The sequence below is a fragment of the Ascaphus truei genome, chromosome 9 (genome assembly GCF_040206685.1).
Source record: "Ascaphus truei isolate aAscTru1 chromosome 9, aAscTru1.hap1, whole genome shotgun sequence".
Lineage (NCBI taxonomy): Eukaryota > Metazoa > Chordata > Amphibia > Anura > Ascaphidae > Ascaphus > Ascaphus truei.
Genome location: NC_134491.1, coordinates 51,639,716 through 51,656,224, shown reverse-complemented (window position 1 = coordinate 51,656,224; position 16,509 = coordinate 51,639,716). Strand labels below are relative to the sequence as shown.

General features: G+C 44.6%; 1 protein-coding gene across 2 annotated transcripts in view; it reads right to left on the bottom strand.

The window, feature by feature from the left end:
• Positions 1 to 16,509, bottom strand: part of PPM1A (protein phosphatase, Mg2+/Mn2+ dependent 1A) — a 35,834-nt gene that overhangs the window by 18,648 nt on the left and 677 nt on the right. The gene's annotated exons all lie outside the window — the stretch shown is intronic.

The window sequence follows — 16,509 nt, the reverse complement described above, 5'->3', positions numbered from 1 at the left end:
GCGGCGGCAAAATGACGCTGTGAGGTCATGTGACGTCACGTTGCTATGGCAATGTGACGTCATTACGCCGGAGCGCGGGTAAGTTGGGGTTGGGGGGGGGGGCGCGGGAATGAGGGGACAGCCGGCAGGGGGGGCGCAGGGAAAAAAGTTTGCGCCCCCCTGACATAATATACAAAATACAGGTGGTCCTCGCATTCCGAATGGATTATCTGACACCAGATAATGCATTCCCGCTGACCACATTATCTGACGTTGGAACGTATTATTCGAAAATCATCGCCACAGATTAATGGCCCACAAATCAGACGGTGGTTTGCGGGACGGATTTCCGTGGATAAACGGGCGCCACCTGTACAGGAAACTACAAATCATCCCAAGACATTACGAGAGCTGCAGACACGGACTATACCGAAAAGTAAAAAGCACTAAACATCTAGAGTACTGACCTACTGCCTCAAGTAAATCATTACGTGAACCTGATCCTATGTTACATTGTGAGTACATGTCTTATGTGCTTTTAATCATAATGTTTGGTGTTTTTCTGGTCAACACTATGGTTTCTCCCTGTTTTTACATGGATACGACTGCATGTATCTGACTGCGAGTTGAAATCCTTATGAATACATCATCCAGTTCATCACAAGTGTTTGCTGCTGTTTGCTGCTGTTACATCCACCTGTCACTGCAAGTTGGAGTCCCCACGAACCATCTCTTAACACTTTCTGTTTTTTACCTTACTTGTTGTAAGTAGGTCATCTTATAGAGCCAAGGTTCTCATTGTTTACCACTTTTGAGTTAACTTGCTGCACTATTATTATTTCTTTTCTTGTTTTGGGTGTTCCTGATGCCATCGCTCCCTTCCCACCCTGGATCCTAACAGTACTAGACAAGAACATTGCCTACCAGGACACCAGAAGAACGCTCAGTATGTATATTATATACATACACTGTATATCCCAAATACAATAATCTAAATGACACTAAAGTGGGTGGATACGAATTAGAAAAAACACACTTTGTAATTATGACGTAAATATAACAGAACTACATATATAGCACAGGGGTTGCCATGGAGTTGGCCACCAAAAGGTCAGGTTTTAACGCTATCCCTGCTTCAGAACAGGTGGCTCAGTGATTATGACTAAGCCATCTGTGCTGCAGCAGGGATATCCTTAAAACCTGACCTGTTGGTGACCATTGAGCATTGAAGCTGGCCATCCCTGTGATATATATGAAGTACTGTTATGTTTACTTCATAATTACAAAGTTCATTTTTTCTCATTCGTATCCACCCACTTTGTCATTAAGATTATTGTATGTGAGATATACAGTGTATATAATATACATACTGAGCGTTCTTCTGGTGTTTTGGTAGGCAATGTTCATGTTACATAGTTACATAGTAAATGAGGTTGAAAAAAGACATACGTCCATCAAGTTCAACCTATGCTAAAGTTAAACAACAGATACTTTATCCTATATCTATACCTACTTATTGATCCATAGGAAGGCAAACGGTCTAGTACTGTATCAGTTTTGGCATGGTTTATCACATTGAGGACAGTTAAACAAAACAAAACTCTTGGTTAAAGATTTTATATAATAAATAAATAAAAACACACAAGTAGCCCACATTTCCAGACTGGACTAATTGAAATGCTATAATGTTGCTAAGCAACCACAAACCTACCACAAAGTAACTATTTTGAAGTAAAACTTCTTTCCGGGCAGTGCCATCCCAAAAAAATTCATAGGGGAAAAAACCTGAAAATTGTCACGAAAACAAATAACGGAAATGACTGACTGTGCATGTGCAGAATTGTATTCTGTGCATGTGCAGAATTGTATTCTGTGCATGTGCAGAAGGATTGCTGGTATTTCACGCATGCGCACAAATATTCACGGTACTCAGCGCATGCACATCAGCTACATTCCGGTCATCAGGGCCGAGGTCCCGGCCTTAGGAAAAATAAAACACACAAACACACACAGTCCCTGCAGCCGGAACGTGCACTCCTGTAGCGAAACTGCACAATTAGGCCCCTGACTCTCCGGAGCACCGGACCGCTGCGTCTAACTGCCTCCCCGGGAGCACCGTGCTTCTGTCTGACGGCTCCCTGGGGTCTCCTGGCCGGGGTGCGAAATGGAAACAGGGCCTTGTTCCCGGCCATAGGCCTCCACTCACATTTACGTTGTAGGCCCTGTAGCCGGACTGTGCAGCACCGGCCCACAGCTGCACGCGTAAGGGCCTGCATGGTGGTCCCTGCAGGTATCACTGTGGAGGACACAGTGTGAGGGGGCCGATTGTCTGTGCTGTTGACCAGTGTTCTGGTATCAGGGCCACTGACATGGGAGGAGAGCTGGGACAATTGTCCCCGACCCCAAGGTTGCAGAGTGGGGGGAGAGGGGGGGGAGAGGGGGGGGGGTCAGCCAGACGGCCGGCACTGGCAGTTACCCGACCTCTGGCCGACTCAAGCTGCCCTGGGGCCGGCAGCTCCGCACATTGGTACCAGGCCCGAGCGCCCCTACACCCCCTACAGCAGGCCTCTCTCCGCTGCCGAAAGTCCGGAGGCTTGAAGGCAGGGTATTGTATGTCTTTATTTGTATAGCGCCATTAATGGACATAGCGCTTCACAGTAGTAATACATGTGGTAGTCATATAAATAACAAATAATATAAATAACAGGTCAGGGAAATAAGTGTTTCAGACATAAATGTAACATTTAGGAAGAGGAGTCCCTGCTCCGAGGAGCTTACAATCTAATTGTTATGTAGGAGGAACTAACAGACCGTAGGAGAGCATTTTAGTAAGTGCTTCTGCAGGGGGCCAAGCTTTATGTATCATTTGTCTAGTAATATATACGGTGCTACTCATATGCTTCTTTTAAGCAAGTGTGTCTTAAGGTGGGTCTTAAAGGTGGATAGAGAGGGTGCTAGTCGGGTATTGAGGGGAAGGGCATTCCAGAGGTGTGGGGCAGTCAGTGAGAAAGGTTTAAGGCAGGAGAGGGCTTTAGATACAAAGGGGGTAGAGAGAAGACATCCTTGAGCAGAACGCAAGAGTCGGGATGTTGCATAGCGAGAAATTAGGAATGAGGTGTAAGGAGGGGCAGAAGAATGTAAAGCTTTAAAAGTGAGGAGGAGAATTGCATGTGTGATACGGGATTTGATCGGAAGCCAGGAGAGCGATTTCAGCATGGGAGACGCTGAGACATATTTAGGAAAGAGTAGAGTAATTCTGCAGCAGCGTTTAGGATAGATTGTAGGGGAGACAGGTGAGAGGCAGGAAGTCCGGACAGCAGGAGGTTACAGTAGTCAAGACGGGAGAGAATGAAAGCCTGAGTCAGAGTGTTAGCAGTCGAGCAACAGAGGAAAGGGCGTATCTTTGCAGGGTATAGGTGCACGTGTGATGTGCAGGGGAGGGGAGGGTGATATGAGATGCAGGGGGGGGGTGTGTGTGATGCGAGATGCAGAGGGGAGGTGATGCGAGATGCAGAGGGGGGGTGCAGGGTACTGGGGGGTATTGTGTGTGTGATGTGGAGGGGGAGTATTATTGTGTGTAGGTGAGGGAGTGGTGGCGGTGTGAGAGACGGGGAGTCTCGCAAAGGCCGCTGACCCTGGGGTTTGTTATGGGGAGGGGGGGGGGGGGTGGGAGAGTGCAGGGGAAACTGTTGTCCTGGGCCTCCAGAAAAGCTGTCTGGTACGTACGTGCACACACGGTATGTGCTGAACACGCACCTTCACAAATCAAACTTTACTGTATTTTATCAATCAAATTGTACTTTCATGTTTATGATATTTATGGAATGAAACATTTGAGTGTCAAAACATACAGAAGTTTCACTTATAACGCGTGTGCTTGGCGCACACATTTTTTTTAAAGATGTAGAAACATTCATTTGTTCACCAAAAGTGCATGTCACTAGCATTTCCACTGCCTCGTGCACTTCCTGCTTTTTTTTTTTTTTTTTTTTTTTTTTAACTGTTGGACAATTTTTATGGGATACAGAAAGAAAAGAGGGGGACATTATCAAAATAACATAATACAAGGAGAAGACTAGGATATGGCACAATATGTGGTTACATATTGGCAAAGGGAGGAGAAAATGTAAAAACGCAAAAGATCAAAGAGTGGCAGCTAAACCGCGGAGGAAGCCAGACTATAGAAGAGCAGCCTCCATGCTAAAGTTCCCCCTAACCTCCGACGCCAACCACGGGCTGCATATCCGAGCAAATAAGAGTACAGTAGTCTCATAAAAAGGATGTAATTCTCTCCATAGTCATGACATGCCAGATTTTATTCTTCACCATGTTCATGTCTGGGGCCTTGGGGCTTTCCCAACACGCTGTCACACAACATCTGTCAGCCGTGAGAATGCAGGCAGTGAGTTTGGCCTCCCAATTGGGGAGATTGGGAATGGGCCTACCCAGTAAAGTGGACCACGGTGCGAGCCTTAATGAGGTGTTCAAGAGGGAATTGATGAAATATTTTCCTCCAGAATGGGGCCATTATGGGGTAGAACCACCAGATGTGCGCTAATGAGCTGTTTTGGCCGTAAGCCTCGGAAGCAGTCTGCCGAACATGAGGCATTTATGGCATGTAATCTAAACGAGTTCAGATACAAGCAGAACATTATTTTGCATGCATTTTCTATTGTTGTTGTGCATATCGAGCCCTTGGCTGCCTTTGGGATCTCAGCCAGTACGGGATCCGAGAGGGTCTGTTTATGAGCTGCCTCTAGCCTTCGCATGGTCTGAACAAGTGATACTGTGTATATAGGCAGCAGAGACTTTTGGAACCAAAATGGCATCCACTGCAAACACTCAGAAGAGGATATGTGCGAATTAGAGGGGGAAAAAAAAAAAAAAAAAAAAAGGTACTCTCGCTGTGGGGTGGTACTCCCTCCAAATGTCCACCACACGTAGGTATCCCATGAAATGTGCCAGAAGCCTAGACTGTGGCAAGTGGGGTCTGAGCACCCCTCCACCAGGTCCCTGTCATGACCATGTTGAAGTCACCCCCCAGGATAAGATATCCCTTAAGGTTTTGCAATGTGTCACATACAGCACACCTGTGAGCACGTGACGAGGCTTAATACACAGCTCGCAAGTTGGACCACTTTTTACCTTCGCAATGGTCCCTCAAATGAACAATATCCCCTCGATCCGTCCCCAAGTATCATCTGTCACAAACCGCACAGAATTGAGCATGTGTCTGATATGCAACCAGGGTGAATACACACGTCTACTCTCGCCAACTCCCCTTTCTCCTCCAGAAGATATTTTCAATGAGTTAATATTAACCCCTTACTCAATTGCAATCATATCTATACGCTGACAAAAAAGGTAGTTCCCAGCACCAAATGATAGAATAGTCTGATGAGCAAAAAAAAAATGGAAATTTAATATGAAAACATTATCACATTTGGATATACAAATGGAAGATGTGGGAGTAATTGTAAGAAGGAGGTAATAATTACTCCAGGTGCTAAATGACATCTATGGGGAAAGGGTACAAAAGGAGGATAAGGGATAGGGGAAATGAGGGGAGGGAGAACAAAGCGGAGGGAGAGGGAGGGTGGTGGAAGGCAAGAAATTCCGTGGTATCATGAAATGGTGAGCTGGTTACTGTATAGCCCGGATTGATTGCTTTTGCACTGACTTTCCTTTGTGTGCTGTTTGCTGACCAGTGTGTTAGAACCTGGCTAGAAGCTGGTCAGTTACTCGGACTCTGCATTTGGTAGCTAGACTTTGTTAATTTAGACTCCCTAGTGTCCGAACCAGGGCCACTTGGATTTTCTATACACATTTTTGTATACTAGGGCTTACTCCCATAGTTAGCCTGGTCGCTGCGTCTGTTCCTTTCATCTAAGCATTTTTTGGAGGTTAGGATAAAAGGGAGATAGAAGTACCTGTGGTCTCACAGATCGTAGGGAATGGGCCAGAAGGGGGTTATCCCCAAAACGTTGCACCCCTCTTTTTGCCTTTTATTTCTACCCTACATGTGTTTACCCTACATGTGTTTTTTTTAATAAATCAGTTCTGTACTATGAGAAAATACTTGTAGCATTTAAAAAAAAAATGTTTTAAAGACATTTTTTTATGTTTCTAATGTAGGAAGCATTTCCAAAGTGACAGCCCTTTCACCTTCTGATAGGCTCTGGCTATCTTGAGCGCCGCCCTCTCCTAGCAGTCCACCAATTTTATCTAGTAACTGCACAGCCAATCATATTCCAGAACTACATTTCCCATAATGCTGAATTAAATAACCCTGAGGAAAGCAGTATTGTACCATGTCTGTGATAAAAAGTGACAAGGGAAAATAGGGACAAGCGAGCGTGTAGTGCACGGTCACTATCGCACAGCCCCAATACAAGACAGGGATACATTATCAACAGAACAAACGTCTAAACTTAAGAAAAATGCAACAGTAAGGGAGAACAGACCGGTGTACAGGCATACCCCGCATTAACGTACGCAATGGGACCGGAGCTGTTCAGGACGTGCTGACAGGCGCATGCGTGAGCTGCCATTTGCCTATTGGGCGATATGTCCTTACTCGCGAGTGTACTTAAAGTGAGTGTCCTTAAACTGGGGTATGCCTGTATACATGTACAATTGTCCATTGCCAATGTAGGAGTAGAGTAATGGCGGGAGGCACTACGCTCCCGGTTCAAGCAGCCCACAAAATATAGTGCTTCATCATATCAGGTATAGTACCTGAACCCCTGCATCCAATCTGCCCAGAAATCGTACGACTGTGGCTGTAAATCTGCTTCAGCATACTGCCTGCGCAGCATGGTGTTATCTGCTCCGGGGGCCATAGCGTATGGCGCTGCTACCCTTATCTGTTGCTATGAATTCGGGCACTGGGCCTCAGCCCCCTAGACCTTTCCAATAGTGTGTTGTATAGGCGTTTGTCAGACCCTGCAGGCATGGAGTGAGACTTGCCATTGCTATGTCGTCAAGACCTTTAAATAGCGATTTAATAGATATTGCATTAGGAAGTAGGTGTAAGCTATACTTTGGGCACCTGGTTACATGTAACACCCAGGTGACCCGTACAGCAGAAGGGGGGAAACCCCTCACTCGTAAACAGTGTCAACAGTTCACACCATAAAGTACAAGACTGTGTTGAGATTTTAGCAACCCTCCTCCCCGCCTCTTTCCCCGTGTGATAAACAGGGAGCAGGGGGAATGTATTATGTGGGTGCTGGCCTTTAGTGCTCTGAGGTTACTTCACCCCACCAATGTAGGGACATACTGTATATACGAGAGCGATACTGTGCAGACTACCAGTCTTTGTGCCTAGGCTTCACAATTCACCTAAACTGGGGGGTTTCACAGACTCGCCATCGTGGATAGCGGTCTGCCCATCTCCCCAGGGGCCTCTACCCCAGGAGAACCTGCTACAGCGGTGTAAAGACCAAGTCTAACAAGGAAGCGGGTCGCGTCTGCCAGGTCTCTGCCAAGTGCTGCGTAGTCTTTCTGAACAATAAGCCTGAAAGGAGAAGCACCATTTGTATTAGACTCCCCCATTCCTCATGGCCTCTTTCCCAGACCAAATGCTGCGTCTTCTCTGTAGGGCAGTGGTTGCCAACCTTTTTTTGGTTAAGAAACCCTACGTAAATTCTGAGGAACCCCCAATCATCTCCAATAGCAACTCTGATCAGATGCATTGTAAATTCTTCTGTAGTTGATACAATTTTCAAATGACCAGAAAGTTGCAGGGAACCCATAAGGGATGCCGGGGGAACCCAAGGGTTCCTAGGAACCCTAGTTCCGAAACACTGCTGTAGGGTAATAGGCGAAAAGTCCAGGAATAGCTGCTGCTTGCTGCCCTCAAACTCACCTTCCACTGGTTCCTGGCTGACTCCATAATAGTTTCCTTGCTCCGAAAGTGGTGCAAACTGATGACATCTCTTGGCCGGTCAGGGTTGGCCACTCTGGTGCCCAGAGTTGTGTGTGCTCTATCCAGAAATAGTTGAATTCAGATCACAGGCAAATGTTCAGGAACAGGCTTAAGTAGCCATCCAGATCATCCACGGTCTCAGGTATCCCCCTCACTGGAATGGCTGCCTATTGTACCAGTTCTCTTGACCCTCGGCTAGTTCATTAATTTTCATGGCCTGCAGCTCCTCCACGTGTGATCCTCACATTTCGCCCACATACATCAATTTGTTTTCGAAGCCCGTAGTCCACTCCTTGGCGTCTCAAAATTCACCACCCCCTGTTGTACTTTGGCCTGTACAGCCACTTTGAAGCTTGTGTAGAGGCTCTAGGGTCACAACAAAAACAGCGTTTCACCGCCGGGACACTTCGCCGTGATGTCCGCTCCTACCCGACAGGCTGCTCCAATGCGCCATCGTTAAATGTCCTACAGGACATTTAAAGATAGGACATTTGAGCGACCTGTGTAGTAGTTCCGCACGGGACATTTAAACACACAGTTGACAGAACGGGCGGTTGGGACATGCCATTGTCAAGGCGTCAGACGGGACATGCAGTTGTGGAGGAGCAGACCTGGCTCGGCTTGTTGGGTTGGGCGTGCGGTGGCGGGCCCAGGAGCGGACATTGCGGTGATATGTCTAGCAGCGAAGTTTCCTTATGGCGTTTTAGTCGTGGCCAAACCTCCCTTTCTGTAGGCCTTCTACATCTTGCTTAGTCGAGTGCTGTGAAGCAGGTTCCTCCTCTGGTTCCGTCTGCGAACCTCCTTGTAGCGAGGCGCCATCTTGTGCGGAGCTCTGCAACTCAGCCGCTTACAAAAGAAGTCAGGAAACTCCCAATGCAGGTTCTCTTTGATTGTGGCATGCTAATGTTTCTGGGCGATTTATTTCAGTATGAGTATTTATAGCTATATGCTTGTATGCGTTTGCCTAGAGCGGAGCTTCAGCAACCTATGAACATGCAGTCAGATGCCAAGTGTCTGTTTCTATTTTTAAAGTAGATTTAAAAAAACGGAAAAAATGATATATATATATATATTGATATATCAATCTAATAATGGATTGTAGGATTTTATGAATAATTACATTAAAAGTGAAGGTTGAAAAGAACTACAAAAAGGTACTATGGGTTTGCATGTAGAGCCATACCAACAGCAACGCCCACCACCACATGCAACCTCATGAAGTTCTCATACTTGGCGTATATGTCAAACAAATCCCCCACCCCCCACTAACAGGCTAGTTAGATATATATATATATATATATATATATATATTTGAAAATCTTGGTTGTGAGTGTCTGGAGACCATTTGATTGGTCCGTCTGTCCGCACGTCCTCCCACAGCTCTCATTGGCCGGTGTCTTGCCCCCCCCACGGCTCTCATTGGCCGGTCTACTCTAAGCCACTGTTCCACTCTCACCCGTGTGGACTGCTCACACCCCAGAAGCTTCCTCATACTGTGTGAGCCCTGAGATTTGTGAGCCTACCCTGCGGATTACAGTAGTTAACCTATTGTTCCCCTATTTATAACCAATACTACCTATTACGGATTTACATCCCGGGCAACGCGGGGAATCTCAGCTAGTTATATAAAAATGCGAGAACATGTGAATCTTAAGCAGTCGGGAACAAAACATCCTCCAAGCGTTGTGCTGCTTAAAGGACCAATCCATGCAATATCCTATATGTGTTTAAAATAAAATCAGTTCTGTAGTATTAGATAATACCTACTACAATTGTTATTATATTAAACTCTAATGCCATTTTTTATGAGTTTTAATATAAGCATCCCTTGATTTCTGAGGCAGGTTTTAACACTTCCCCAGCAGTGCCAAATATGTGCAACACTTTCCCATTTGTGATAATGTGGTGTCAATATTTCCAGCAATTTGAGCTGCAAACTGAAACAATAGATACCCGGATTGCAACCCTTCACGGACACTGTTCCTGTTGTAAAATAGAAAATTCGTTCTATTGCTTAAAATTTTGAAATGTAAGCCAATATTTTCGTTCAATGTATATTGCTCACAGCATAAGACAAATGAGAATTCAAAGGATACACTTAACATTTTGACCATTATGCAATCAATACAATTTAACAAGTGAAAACATACTGACCATCTTCTGGACATATGTAATGTCAAGGGCCAATGTGTTAAATGTTGGTGGAAATATTGGAAACATTGTCAAAGAACACACACACTAACCCCCCCCCCCCCTCCCTTTAAACTTGTATTAATTTCCATGGCTTTAATATTTAAAGCAGCAATACTACATCTCCCCCCCCCCCCCTTTTTTTTTTTAAGATATGTAACGCATGGGAAGGTATAATTCTATATTCTTACTTAAGATGGCAAACTTTTGGAGCTTCTGTTATAAATCTATTCAAATCCTGATTGTGTGAATAACTGTAGGCCTTTTAGTTCCAATCAATACTTCCGTCAGTAACTCAGCAGCTACAATGCATCTGGATATTACGATGGTAACCGACTATTGTTACAGTTTACAGGTTTTTTACAGCTTTAAAAAAAACAAAAAAAACATATGATCTTGCATGTTTTGTGGCTTTAAGTCCCTTAAAGCAGCAACTCTTACCCCTATTACTCCCGAAGGAGTAGGATATAGCATTTTGCATGCAGATGCAACGGCAATGCTCTCTATACATACAACAATTTGCTTTATTCAATGGAACCTGAGAGGACCGTGCCCAGCCTGTACCTACACCCCAAGCAAGGACTGGACTGACTCCACATGGAGGTGGCTTAGCAGGGATACCATTTGTTTTCATGCGGCTGGAGCCTGCAAGCTCATAATACTCTATCAATGCACAATTTGAGAGTACATCAATTTTATTTTTACCTGCTTATATAAAGCGTTTTAATAGAATTAAGCTAGTTTCGTTTTTTCATATTTGAAACATCCTGGAGTTACTCTGATTCTTGCCTGTAAAGTTGGGTTTTAAACATTGTGGGAGGGTTTTGATTTCATGTCTACTCTCATTTTTACTGTCTCTTACAAGGACAGGTTCTGGTGAAACAAGGGCAATCCCCCCACCCCACCACCACGTTATTGACACTCAGAGGCCCAACAGAATTGCAATTTGTAATAGGTTCCTAAAGCAACAAAAAGCAGCCAAATATTTGCTTTTAGCATGGTCAGACTTGTGTAAGGAAGCCAGTTATTTGTCAACTTTCCTGGCCAGTTGTGGAACTGAACCTTTAAAGCAGAATTTCATAAACAATGTGAAAAAGAACTTGTGTATATAGCGCTAAAGCGTTATAAAAATATACAATGTGCTTATACGCTCATGTGATATCTATTAACTCATAATTATAAGCTAGGCTGCCAGGAAATACATTGAGCAAACAAATCAAATTTAGGCGGCAGAATATTTGTTTAAACAATACAGTACTATGTTTAAAAAAATAAATAAAATAATAAATCTGTTGAGTGGTATTTGAGAATACCGACTGCATTGTTCTTCACTCTGCCCTATAGCAGGGCTGGCCAACCATTTTCCCAGGAGGGTCAATAACTGGGCAAAACAAAGCTGGGGGGGGGGGGCGCTGTCCCCCCGTCACTGGCCATAGGGGGCAGTAGAAGTGAAGGCCCACAGACAGCTTTCCCGGGGTGCAGGGCTAGTTTCTAACTGGGCCCTACATGTCAGCGGTACATCAATCCCCTCTCATCCCCATCTTAGCTCTCATCCCCCTTTAAATCTCTTTCTCCTCCTCTACTCAAAATTCCTCCCCCCTTTACTCACAATTTTTACCTCCCCCAGTTTTGCCTCCGATGTGGAGTGGCAGAGGATCCTCTAGGGATCAGCTTCTCAAGCCAGGCTGTGCTGGAATTGGGGCTGCCTGGAAATCCAGCCCAACCTCTGCATCAGGGCCCCAGCTTCCCTCTGGTCCTGCTGCGGAGTGGAGCTGCAGCCTCAGAGGTTGGGCTCGAATTCGGGCCGGCGCAAGAAGAGGCTGATCCTTGGAGAATCACATGGGCCATCTCAAATGCCGTCGTTGGCTACCCCCTGCCCTATAGCAACCATTTAGGAAGCCACAGCATTTCCTCTATTGAAATAGGCAACCATATCGCGTGCCCCGGGAAGCCCTGCGCTTCCAAGATACAATGAAAACACACACAGAAAAATGAAACCGTTGAACGTAATTTGTTTACAATTCATTCGAAATTTTAAATTATGCATTTAATCATTTCACTACTACGAAAGAAGAAATTGCATACTGTACATTAAAAACTAGCCAATTCTGAAAAGCTGGATGTTAAAAAAAAAAAAAAAAGCACAAGGGTTCCGGAGATATTTGTCTCCAATAGCTTTGTATTCTTGCGAGCCTAAAATGGCTGCAAAGAGGTAGCATGCCAGCTAGCCCATCAGTAGCAGTAACATATGAGGTCTCTGTAACTGATTGGCTCACATCTAGAAAGCTACCCAGGAGCCATCCCGTCTCAAATAAAAATTCTCTGGGGTTTTTCCTCCTCCACTACTACTGCAGTTCTACACTAGGTCTCCTGGTTCAAAACTCCCCCACTATATGCCACAACAGGAGAGCAGTCAGACGGGATGGTTTTTATTAAGCCCCTTCTGTAGTAAAGGGGCCAAAAGCCCATTGCTTTCTTATGCAGTGTTGGCCCCTCTAGCACTAGAGGTTAGAAGTAGTCAAATATGAATATACCAACAAGCAAGAATAAAATAAAAATTTAAGGAAAGAAAAGTACAGTTTCAGAAAAAAAGTGCTTCCTAATACACCAAACTTCGATTGTAAGCTCTTTGGGGCAGGGACTTTGCCTAATGTTTACTGTTATGTTTGAAGCATTTACTCCCATGACTCCCATGTCAATTACTGCTGTGAAGCACTATGAAGATAGATGGCGCTATACAAACAAAACATTTTAAAATAAGGTAGGTGGCAACCTCTGATTTATCGTCACATTTATTTTTCTTCATTACATAACCAACACTAAAAGTATCTATTTTACAGGTGCTTATGTGAATTTATCAAATAAAAATAGGGCATTTCCGTTTGGATATTGATACTTTAAGTAAAGACAAGGTCAAAATGAACCAATGCAATGACATCACTTTCTACGTACCAAGAGGCTCACAAATTTTCTACATTTCTTTGTAAATGTGTACAGCAAATTCACTTCTCAGACAGGTCAGCAACCCTGTCTTTGCCCCTCATCTTAGGCTAGGTCCCCAGTGGCCACTGCTGCACGCGTTAACCAAACGTCCCTCACTCAAGAGAACACCGACACCAAGGTACTCAACTACATAACCTGTCACATTGGATACAGCATTGGGCTGCTACGGCGTGAACAAGATACGGGGGCCCCCACTGTATCCGGGCCCAGTACATGCATCGGCGCGCATTTAGCAGCCGCACTGTACTGCAAGTTCTCACGCATACAATTTTTTGTATTTGAAACTTGCGACGGAGGCGTGGCCACGCCCCCGCCGGCGGTTCACCAATGAGGGCGAACCAGCCACGTGAGGTCATGGCCATGCCCCATAAAACTCCCACCACGCCCCCTTTCGTCGCAAACTCTCCCTCTCTCCCAGGACAGCGATCTGCGGTGAAGCGCTGTGCACGCTCCGCCCCCATGCACGCGTGCTACAGAACGCACTGAGACCACAGCCCAAGTTGTATGTTGGGAGACTTATGGGTGAGGGAATAAGTGCAATAGATGGCAGTGCTTGGCCACAATGTTTATTAGGAATGACTGTGGGTGTGGAACAGTAGCCATGAGCCCAGGCTAATGAAATGCTTCATTTCAGAGGCAAGTTTTAAGGTTTGTCTTAAAGGTGGGGAGACGGTGCTTGGCATATACAGAGTGTGAAGGTGTTCCACAGGTAAGGTGCAGTGAAGGGGAAAAAAAAGAGTTGAAGGCGAGAGAGAGAGCAATACAGGTGAAAGGGGTGGGGAGAGTTATTGGTAGAGCACAGGAGACAGGCGTAACGAGATCAAAGCTGATCTGTAGGAAGGAGCAGGGGAGTACAGAGCCTAAACGGTAATGGAGGAGAACTTTGTAGGTGATTCGAAATTTGATGGGAAGGCAGGAGAGGGATTTAGAGAGGAAATGAGCAGAGAGAAAGTGAAATTGTTCTAGCAGCAGAATTTTGGATAGATTGTACAGGAGAAAGCCGTGAGACAGGGAGGCCTTTTAGTAGTATGTTACAATAATCCAGACGGGAAAGGATAAGGGCATGCATTAAGAGTTATAGCAGTAGATTGACAGAGAAGGTGAATCTTGGCAACATAACGGAGAAAGCAACACATTTTAGCCATTCCATGAACGGAGAAGGAAATTAAAGTGTCAAATGTTACTCCTAGGCAACGTGTTTTGGCAAAAGGCTAGATGGTATACTGTGATGGAGAAAGGGGATATTACATCAGATTTAGGGGGAAATATGAGCTCAGTTTTAGACATTAAGTTTAAAGCGGTGGAGCATAACCGTACAAAAACAAAGCGCCCACCACTTTTCATTCAACCTATTGGTCATCTTACAGGTACAGGGTGGACCAAGGTGACTGAAATGCTCCTTGTTCCTTTTTAAAGAAAATTCTTGGTTTTTAAATAAAACTAAACTAAAATGCCAAATGATTTTTTTTAAAACAGTATCACATTATTATGCAGTTTACAAAACACTTTGTAAAATGAGAATCGGGTGGAAGTACCGGTTTAAAAAGCAACTAAAAATCTAAGTGAATGGAACAGTGTTAAATTTATTATGTGTACAATTTCTGCTTTTGTGTGTGTGTTTTTTTTTAAATTTTGGATAATGACTAAGACCGTTTAAATTAAAATGTAAAATTACACTAGAAAGTCAAACGTGGTAAATACAAGGTTGTCTAACAACTTAATATGGTTACGGCTGGCAAACAAATTGTAATACACACATTTGTAGAATGAAAAGGAAACAAGTGTAGTGCATGAAAGTAGTAAATAATGAGCAATTGAGCAGAGGGAAATTGTGAATATTGTGAATAATTAGTACAATACATATGCTATGCTGCATCCAACATTTTGAACAAGTCTTTCCACCCCAAAAGCATGCTGTGTAATATACGCCTTGGTATTGCCTAATTTTGGCTTTGTTCCTAACACTAGCCTCATTTGAGTGACTTAAGTTCACCTACCATCTTTAGATTAAGACCTACAAAACATTTTGTAGCATAAAACATTACATAACTATAAAGTGTATATATTAAAAAAAAAATCACACAAATGACTGTACATAGGCTGTCCACAAACTGTACCTTAAATGCACTTCAAAGTACAACATAAACTGAACAAGAATCAACTTGATTTGAAAGGCAACATGCTAGATGTTACTGTGTCACTCAATCGCCCCACTGCATGTTAAATCTTGACCCATCTGGTGTTACCATACTGCTTCTAGCTTAACAAGGCTCACTTTGCTGTCCCAGGGTACAATTAGTGAGCACTGAAAATAATGATACCATCGTTCAGACCAACGTGCAATAAAAGTGATACCTAAAAAACGTTAAAAATAAATAAATAAAAAACAACTTGCATTAACATTCTGTAGAGATTACACAATACAAATAAACCCTCACCTTGACAAGACAACTAAAAGTAACCAAAAGTCTTCACAATACTGTAATGTCACATTCTGAAATGCTCAGAAATTCCACACCAAAAATAAGACTTTTGAGGTTTCATAAGCAACCCTATTATTTATCAAGTGAAAACGTCCCACATATGTTTGAGATAACATGCACCCTCTGTCTGTAACCTATGTAGCAATGAAGGCTATAAAAGGGCAGGGCGAGCTTATCGGTGAATCCATCACACACCCTTGTACTCCCTGACTACAAATGACACTTGAAAAATAAAATAGAAATAAACCTCCCCAACACTTCATTAGACTGACTAATGAAGTCCTTATATTAGGGGGTAGGGGGGCTCCTCTTGCTCCCAATGTCGCCTGCCATTTTTCCAAATGAAACTTTTTTTTTTTTTTTCATTTTTCCCAATGTTTCCTTCCCAAATGCGGAGGGGTAAACAAGATGCTACAATGTCACTGCCCACCTCCAAATGGTGACAGGTTCGCACGGGGCTGATATGCTGCGGGAGTGACGCTGAATTTGCGCCTCGGCGCAAAAAAAAAAAAAAAAACCACCAGACGGAGCTGTCAGAATGTGCCGGGGGTGGGGGGAAAGCGTGGGGCCAGCGGTATGTTGCGACTGTGCGCCTCGCTAAGCAACGCGCAACCCCCCCCCCCCCCCCCAAATGGTCAATGTGAGATACGCAGGCTGGATTAGGACATGGCGGGGAGTGAAGGCCCAGGCGCTGTGTGACGGTTCCGCAGTTTGTTTGTTTGTTTTTCTAAACCGCGCACCATAGCTCGGGGGAGGCCGAGGCTGTTGGGCCCAAGTGCCGAGGAACGCGGCCTGTGAAGTCGGGACGAGGGGGAGACGGGCAGGGAGAGGGGGAAGAGCAGAGAGAGGGGAGAGGGAGGGGCAGAGGAGAGGGAGGGGCAGAGCAGAGAGAGGGGCAGAGCAGAGAGGGGCAGAGCAGAGAGA